Here is an 8,517-nt window from a genome sequence, read left to right as displayed (position 1 = left end):
CAGGCTTTGTAACCTAGATTTCTCAGAACTAGGATCATGGCTAGAATGAGACTCGATGATATCAACTAGCCGGAAATTTTGGAACCTGACCCCTAGATTCTGGGACATCTAGTGTCTTAGATAGACCATAACCTGACCAGGGTGCTGCCTAATCCAAATTGGCACAATCCAACCTCGCTAGAGACCACTAGAGTGCGGTTTAAGGGCTGGGCTACGGCTTTGGCTCAAATCACCATCGATCTTAATGCTTTGCATGCACTAGGTTTTCTGCCAACTCAAGCTGTTAACCTAGAGCATGGAATTGGCCGCAAGCGATTGACCATATCCTTGCGGTAACTTAGGTGATCACCGTCAATTGACTTTAAAACCTACAACCGAATCCCAGCTTGTTACACATGGGATGCAATTAAGAGCATCCCTGTCCTAGATTTCTTCCCAACTGAACTTTCATCCAACTCTTTTATAGCTTTTTCCTTTTGTTTTGTCACTTTAGCTTTGATAACAATTCTACCCTATTTATTCAATCTTCTGAACGATTACGTCTCTTCGCTAGACTAATTAGTTGTAGCAAATAGTCCTTGTGGTTCGATCTCGTGCTTAAGCACTATACTACTTGTTGCGATAAGATACACTTGTCCTATTTATTGCTATATATTTTGCGAGCATCACTAACTTGACTGTTGGAGTATCCATAAGGACCATTCTCGGTGCATGAGGAGAACCAGTGGAAGACATTGCCCGAAAATCTCATAACCTTATTATAACAAACTTTGATATTTATCTTGGTTTTTCGCGTACGAATTTGAGATAATTGGATAAATTATTCCCAAAGTCGATTTTTGCATCAAAAATAAAACTTCGATTTCACATTAATTTTGTGTGATTTTAATATATTAAATTATTCAAAAATGTGCATAATGTAATTAGTTGTAGCAAATGTTGTAGTTTTGTTTTCGATCTTTCTTTATTCTCAGATCTTGCGCTCAATTTTATTTACCTACAATTTGGAAAAGAAGATCATTGTTGAGGATTTGAAGGTGAAATTTCTCTAAGGGTTTAGAAATATCGGTTGCATGTCCATCGTTGTCCTTAGCTTACAAAACATATAAAGAACACGTCTTCCTCATTGTGATTGAATCATTGAAATTAAATAACTAAATGAACACTTTACCATATATTTGAGACCATCTTGTAGTTACTAGAACTTTTGATATATGAAAAACAATGTTCAATCTTAATAATTTTTTAAAAAAGATACACACTATTTATATACAACCAAAAGTATGAGTTTTCCACATCGGCTAATAAATCTAACAATAATTACTGCCAAAAATAACCAACTAACTAAACTAACAAACTTTGATATTTGCTTGGTTTTCCATGTAGGAATTTGAGACAATTGGATAAAGTATTCCCCAAACTCGACTTTTGCATAAAAAATAAAACTTAACTTTCACATCAATTTTGTATAATTTTAATTTATTAAATGATTCGAAAATATGTATAACATGATGCATTTCGCAAAGTTTCTAAAAAATTGATCTAGATCCAATGCATAAACAATTTTGGAAAGGTTGTAAAACTGAGATTTCATCGCATAAGCATTCAAGTTTCATAAAAAAGATTTAAACATTTCCCTAAATGATTTTTCCAAGTTCTTTTTTAAGATGAAAATGTTGTAATTCATTGTTTTCTCCAAATTGTTGTTGCAATTCTATATGAAAAAGCTCTCTACCCAATGTTGCACACAAAAAATACTAGATATAGATTTAATCCCAATGTTTAAACTTGGAGAATTCTCATATGGTTGAAGATCTTAAAGGACGAAGTTGGTACATCTTTTTGCATGCAATTCACAAGTCATATAGTGACTTCATTGAACATAATTGTTTCTTCCAGTAAGAACAATACTGATGAAAACTAAGCTTCAACTATCAGGAACTGATGTAGTGACTTCATATCGATCGTGTGCTCAATTTGATTTATCTGTGATTTTAGGACTTGGTTAAAAAGATAATTGTTGAGGATTGAAGGTGAAGCAAATTGATTGCTCTGATGATTTGGAATATCCATTTCATGTCCATAGTTGCCCTTAGCTTACAAAACATATAGAGACCGTTGATAGGGGTAAAAAAAAACCCCTTTATTACGGTTTTAGGGATTATTCTGTATCTTTTATTGTCTATTTAGTTATTTTAATAGTAGTTTATTATTATTTTGTCAATTTTAGGTTTTTAATTACTTTTTTATTATTTTGTTAAATATTTCTAACTTTTGTTAAGTATTTTATCACTTTTAATAAATTAGTCTTCTATATGTTATTTTGAGCTTAATCTGTACCCAAAATTAAGAAATTAACCTACAAAAAATAAATCAATTTCGACTTAGTAATTAAAAAGGATTTTTGGTAGGATAATTAATTAATTTTGGGTGAATTATCTAAATAATATTTTATGAGATTATGTAGATTTTTAGAGATAAATGTGGAGATTTTTAAGGTTCAGAATCAGGAGCCTTTCTGACCAGATTCATTGGACTCAGCCTTTTTGACCAGATTCATTGAACCTACTCAAGAGTTCAAATTCAAATAAAAATCCTGCTGATATACTTTGGCAGATTTTTAGAGATTATCTTCAGTTTCTTTTTATATATATTTTTTTGGTAGGAAGTTTCTTTTTATATTTAAATAATTGGATTTTCCATCTTCAGAGATTAAATAGTTTTGATTAGATAATTTTTATTAGAGAGTTAGTTTTTCATTAGAGTAGTTTTTCATTAATTAGTTTTCATTATAAATAGTTTTTATTAGTTAGTTTTTTTGCTAGTGTAATTTCACCTCCCCTTACTTTGAAAATCCAATTTCCTTCTGTCTTCTATTGAAGAACTCCACCTCCAAGCTTCAAAGATTTACAAAGTTCTATCTTTCAGTCCTAGGAAGACGACTGGTTGGTTGACAGATTTCTATTCTCTTTTATTTCCTATTTGCTTTAGAGTTTTCCTATGTATCCTAGGTTGATTGTATCTTGTGACATACTTTCTCCATTTTTAATATAATTTTCAGTATTAATTTCTCAATTGATTGTTATTTGTTTTTTTTATGTTTTACCTAATTGATTTAAATCATTCAATAATCCAAATATAATCTAGGTTCACATTGCGAGTCGAATTTGATTATCCCTAATCGAAGAACCTATGAAATTGACGACCTCATAGTTGGTAAGACCCAAATTCCTGAACCTTAGAGCTAGCTCGGCCTATAACAAAGGAATAGCTGGCTAGGAACCCTAGAAGGATAAGTAGGTTTAATCGCCTTAGGCCTAAGCAACTCAGATTAGATTATCAATTAATTGTTAAATTAGGTTGAAATTAGTATTATCGTATCATTCCATTCACTTCCGAGTTCAATTGCTGTTAAGCCCAAAATATACCTAAAATATCATATATAAATACGTTAAATTTACATTGAAATCGTGCTAATTATATTCATTTAGAATATTTTTACGTCTTTATATACTTCTTTGATGCAAGGTACTTAATTATTTGGTTAAATCCAAATAGGAGCTAAAACGGAGCTAAAACGAGGGAAAAACCTAAGTTACATGCCAAAAATACGTATTAATCAGAAGACCGACTCAAGGAGATAAGAAGCGGCCGAGAGACGGGGAAAACGTCCATGTCTCGACTAAGATTCTCAAAATCTCAATCGCGACACGCTAACCTCAGTCACCAAAAATTCGACTTTCGTCAGCCTTCTTCCGTGCCCCCTGTCGCAACTGAGATTCTCAGAATCTCAATTGAGATAGCGAAGAATTCTGCACAGCTTTCACATGTCAGAAATCCAAAAAACACGTCTGTTCGTTTGGATAAAAGCGACCCTTCACCAGCGGACACGACCCCTCAATTACAACCATTCACCAACTATAAATAAGTGATTCATTTCAGAATTCAAGAGTTGGAAAAGTTGGAGAAATTATAGTTTAGAGAGTTGTTATTATGTTCTGATTTAGAAAAGAGTTAGAAGTTTAGATACATTTCTGTAAAAACAAACTTGATGTACACAAGTTGTTCTTAGATTAGTTATAAACACAGTAGTGATTAGTTTAGTTTCAAAGATTGTTCAGAGACAAATTCTCATTCTGGTAGTGGACCTAGCGGTCTCTATTCCGAAGATTCAGCGAGAAGAACTAACGGTTGAAGCGCAAAAGGGTCTGACAAACCTACGGAGTTTGAGGGAAAGATTGACAACCCGGATCTCAAAGTTTTCGTCAAAATGCTATCCATGTTTCTTCCTTTCTGTTAACTTGTGAAGATTCACAATTCATTAATAATACATTTATCTTATTCAATATATTCTTCCTGTTGTTATTTTGATGTTGTTCTGACAAAATGATTTTCAAAATGATAAACTGGTGTTTTTATTAAAACGTTTTACACAATTATATTTACAAAGAAACTTTGTTGAACACTTGAAAGAATTAGTTTTTACGGATGGTATGATCGTTAGCGCGGCTTATCGGATATAAAATACTAATTTGATTAAGGTAGAAATATGCTCTGATCCAGAGAGATTTCTACAGTTCGAAGCCATTTAATTACATAAATTCTTGAATTATTACATGTTCATAATCTTACCAAAGTTATAGTTGCTTTCTTTGCTTAATGCGAATAAGTTTTATACATATTTGTCTTTCACGAAAGCTTATGGCTTGTGATTAATTCTCAAGACAGAATTGTACTCTAAGTTAATATAACATTCTCATCTAATCCTAATTAATCCAAACCAATACAATTAATTAAACGATTTTCTTAAGGTTAAACCTAAAGACGTGAATAAAACTGAATTAAAATAATTTTACTTAAAAAGCGTTCCCTGTGGGTTCGATATCTTTTATTACTACAAGCGTATACCGTGCACTTGCGAAAATCGCTCAACAAGTTTTTGGCGCCGTTGCCGGGGAACGCCAAATTTTTTAACAAAAATTTAAATTTTTCGTGTTTTATTTCGAATCTAGGTTTATACATATTTATTTTAACTTTTGCAATTTATTAATTTTAATTTACTAACATATTTATTTTTCAAATTCTGTTTTGAAGGTAGTTTCGGTTCGTGCACGATTTCAGGTTCATGCGCAGTTCTCGAAGTTCAGGCATTGCACCAAACCCATTAGACCCAGAAATTGAAAAGACCATTAAAAAGAACAAGAAAAACAAAAACAAAACTCCATTAAAGACAAATACCGAGCCAGATATTATAGCAGACCCACCAACACTTATGGATTACGTTAGGCCAGGGGTGGCCGGTGTAACCAATAGTATCGTTAGACCCAGAATCACCGCAAACCAATTTGAAATTAAGCTAGCATTGCTTAATATGTTGCAAAATAATGTAATATTTTACGGGTTACCTAACGAAAATCTAACACCCATTTGACAAATTTCCTTGGAATACCAGATGTGACTGCCGACGCAATCAAACTTTGCCTTTTTCCTTTCACTTTGAAGGATAGAGCCAAAGAGTGGTTAACTTCAATGCCAGGCGCAACGTTTGCAACTTGGGAACAATTAGCCCAAGCATTCTTATCAAAATATTTTCCTTTAGCAAAAACCGCAAGAGTCATAAAAGAGTTAACATCTTTTTCTCAAAATGATAATGAAACCCTTTATGAGACTTGGGAATATTTTAAAGAACTTCAACATTTATGCCCACACCACCAATTGCCCGCTGAACTTCTAATGCAAACATTTTATAATGGACTAAATCCTACAACTAGAGGTTCATTAGATGCTATGTCGGGAGGGCTATTTATGAAGAAGACATCAGCCTAAACGAGAGAACTTTTGGAGGAAATGGCAATCAACAGCAGTATGTGGCCCGCGGAACGTGGACATATACCGGTGGCAAAACCATCATCCTCAACCACATCATCGTTAAAGGTATAGTGAACCTTGATCCAGCCGCGATGTTACAAGCCCAATTTTCTACCTTATCGCACAAAATTGATAGGTTTATGGCACCGTGCGATACCAATGGTAATCCGATCCAAACAGATGTGGACTATGAAAATATGAGTGAGATCGAACAGGTAAATTTTGTCCAAGGGCAAAACCAAACTAATAATCCTTATTCTAATACTTATAATTCTGAATGGAGGAATCATCCTAACTTTAACTGGAAAGATAACAATAATAATGCAAATGCTAATCAAAATCGTACCAGTAATTATCAAAATCAGTCAAGAGATACGATTAGAACTTTATCTTCTAAAATCGACAAATTTATAGATGCTATCAGTGGAAAAATAAGTAATCACGACGATGGTTTTAAACGGATCGAAAATAAATTCGATCAGCTTATTAAAAACCACTCATCTAGCATCCATAATTTGGAGGTCCAAATTGGTCAACTTGCTAAATCAATTCCATCCCGAAAAGAGGGAAGTCTTCCCAGCCATACGGAAGAAAATCCAAAAGAGCAGGTAAAGGCTATCACTCTTCGTTCAGGGAAAAATTATCTAGGTCCGAAAATGCCCGGAGATGCAACATTACTAGGAACTGATTTACCAAAACCCAAAGAAGATATATCAAACATAAAAAGTTCACCAATTGACTCAAGTACAAAAACTTTTGTACCCAAGCCACCTTTTCCGCACAAAGTCCGAAATAAGGACCATGACAAACAACTTTTAACATTTCTGGATAAACTTAAAAATTTGCACATTAATCTAACATTTATGGAAGCAATTACGCAAATTCCTAACTATGGTAAGTTCTTAAAGGATTTAATTTCGAAGAAAATTAGTTGGGAAGGAATTTCATCTATTTCGCTAACTGAGGACTGTAGTTCAATAGTGTCGAGTACTTTGCCCACTAAACTCAAAGATCCCGGATGTTTTACGATTCCGTGTGAGTTGGGAGATATTGAATTCCCAAGTTGTCTTTGTGATTTAGGAGCAAGTATAAACTTAATGCTGTTGTCTATTTTTAACAAGTTAGGTTTAGAAGAAGATATCAAACGTACCAATATGGTTTTGCAATTAGCGGATCAAACCACTAAGAGACCATATGGTACAATTGAGGATGTTTTAGTTAAAGTCGATAAATTTATTTTTCCTACCGATTTTGTTATATTAGATTTTGCATATGACGTTAATTGTCCACTAATTTTTGGTAGACCGTTTATAAACACGGGACGTGCTCTAGTTGATGTGTCGGAAGGGAAAGTAGTTTTAAGGATATGAGAAGATAAGATCGAGTTTAATATGAACAAAGCGATGAAATATCCTATGGAGGAATTCGCTTGTATGAAACTTGACTTAGTTGAAGAATGTGTCAATGATGTTATTCAAAATGAAGAAATAATAGAACCTATAATGGGTGAAGAATTAGAAGATAAGGACCCAAAGCCTTTGATTCGAGAAGATGGACCAGTTCCGCCTTCGATTGTAATATCCCCTAAATTAGAACTTAAAGAATTACCCAGTCATTTGAGGTACGCTTTCTTAGGCGAAGGCGATTCTCTACCTATAATTATCTCTAACAAATTAACAAATGATCAAGAAGAAAAATTGAAAGAGGTTGTTAGAAATAGGATAGGAAGTATGGGATGGCAAATTTCAGACTTAAAAGGAATTAATCCTAGTATCGTAATGCACAGAATTCACTTAGAAGAAGATAAGCCACCTAAAGCGGATAGGCAAAGACGCTTAAATCCGAACATGAAAGAAGTAGTAAAAAATGAGATTACTAAACTTTTAGAAAATGGAATCATTTATCCGATCTCGGATAGTGAATGGGTTAGTCCAATCCATTGTGTACCTAAAAAGGGAGGCATAACTGTTGTAAGGAATGAAGAAGGTGAATTAATACCTACGCGAACCACCACCGGTTGGAGGGTTTGTATAGACTATAGGAACCTAAACAAAGCAACTAGGAAATATCATTTTCCTCTACCTTTCATTAATCAAATGATCGAAAGGATAGCCTGTCATGCATTTTATTATTTCCTAGACGGTTATTCTGGATTCTTTCAAATTTACATTTACCCGGATGACCAAGACAAAACAACCTTCACATGTCCTTATGGAACATTTGCATATAGGAGAATGCCCTTTGGTCTATGTAATGCACCAGCAACATTTCAACGTTGTATGACAGCCATATTTAATGATTTCATTAAAGATATCATGGAAGTTTTTATGGATGATATCTGAAAAAGGTTTAGAAGTGGATAGAGCAAAGACTTCAGTTATAGAAAAATTACCCCCACCAACTACTGTTAAGGGAGTAAGGTCATTTTTAGGTCATGCAGGTTTTTACAGGAGATTTATAAAGAACTTTTCTGTAATTTCCAAACCACTTACTAATTTGCTTATGAAAGATTCAACTTTTGATTTTAATGAGGATTGTTTACAAGCTTTCAATACATTGAAAACAGCTTTAGTCAGTACACCTATAATATCGAAACCCGATTGGAATTTACCTTTCGAAATTATGTGCGATGCAAGTGACTTAGTTGTA

At 33.5% G+C, this 8,517-nt stretch overlaps 1 non-coding gene across 1 annotated transcript; it reads right to left on the bottom strand.

Moving 5' to 3' along the window:
• Positions 1-5,610: 5,610 nt before the first annotated feature.
• On the bottom strand, positions 5,611-5,717 carry LOC136225121 (small nucleolar RNA R71). Its single transcript, XR_010686855.1, has one exon. It is a non-coding gene; the product is annotated as a small nucleolar RNA R71 (small nucleolar RNA).
• Positions 5,718-8,517: the final 2,800 nt, after the last annotated feature.

The sequence above is a fragment of the Euphorbia lathyris genome, chromosome 3 (genome assembly GCF_963576675.1).
Source record: "Euphorbia lathyris chromosome 3, ddEupLath1.1, whole genome shotgun sequence".
Lineage (NCBI taxonomy): Eukaryota > Viridiplantae > Streptophyta > Magnoliopsida > Malpighiales > Euphorbiaceae > Euphorbia > Euphorbia lathyris.
Note: the sequence above shows the minus strand (reverse complement) of the source record. Positions and strands in the feature narration are given on the sequence as shown.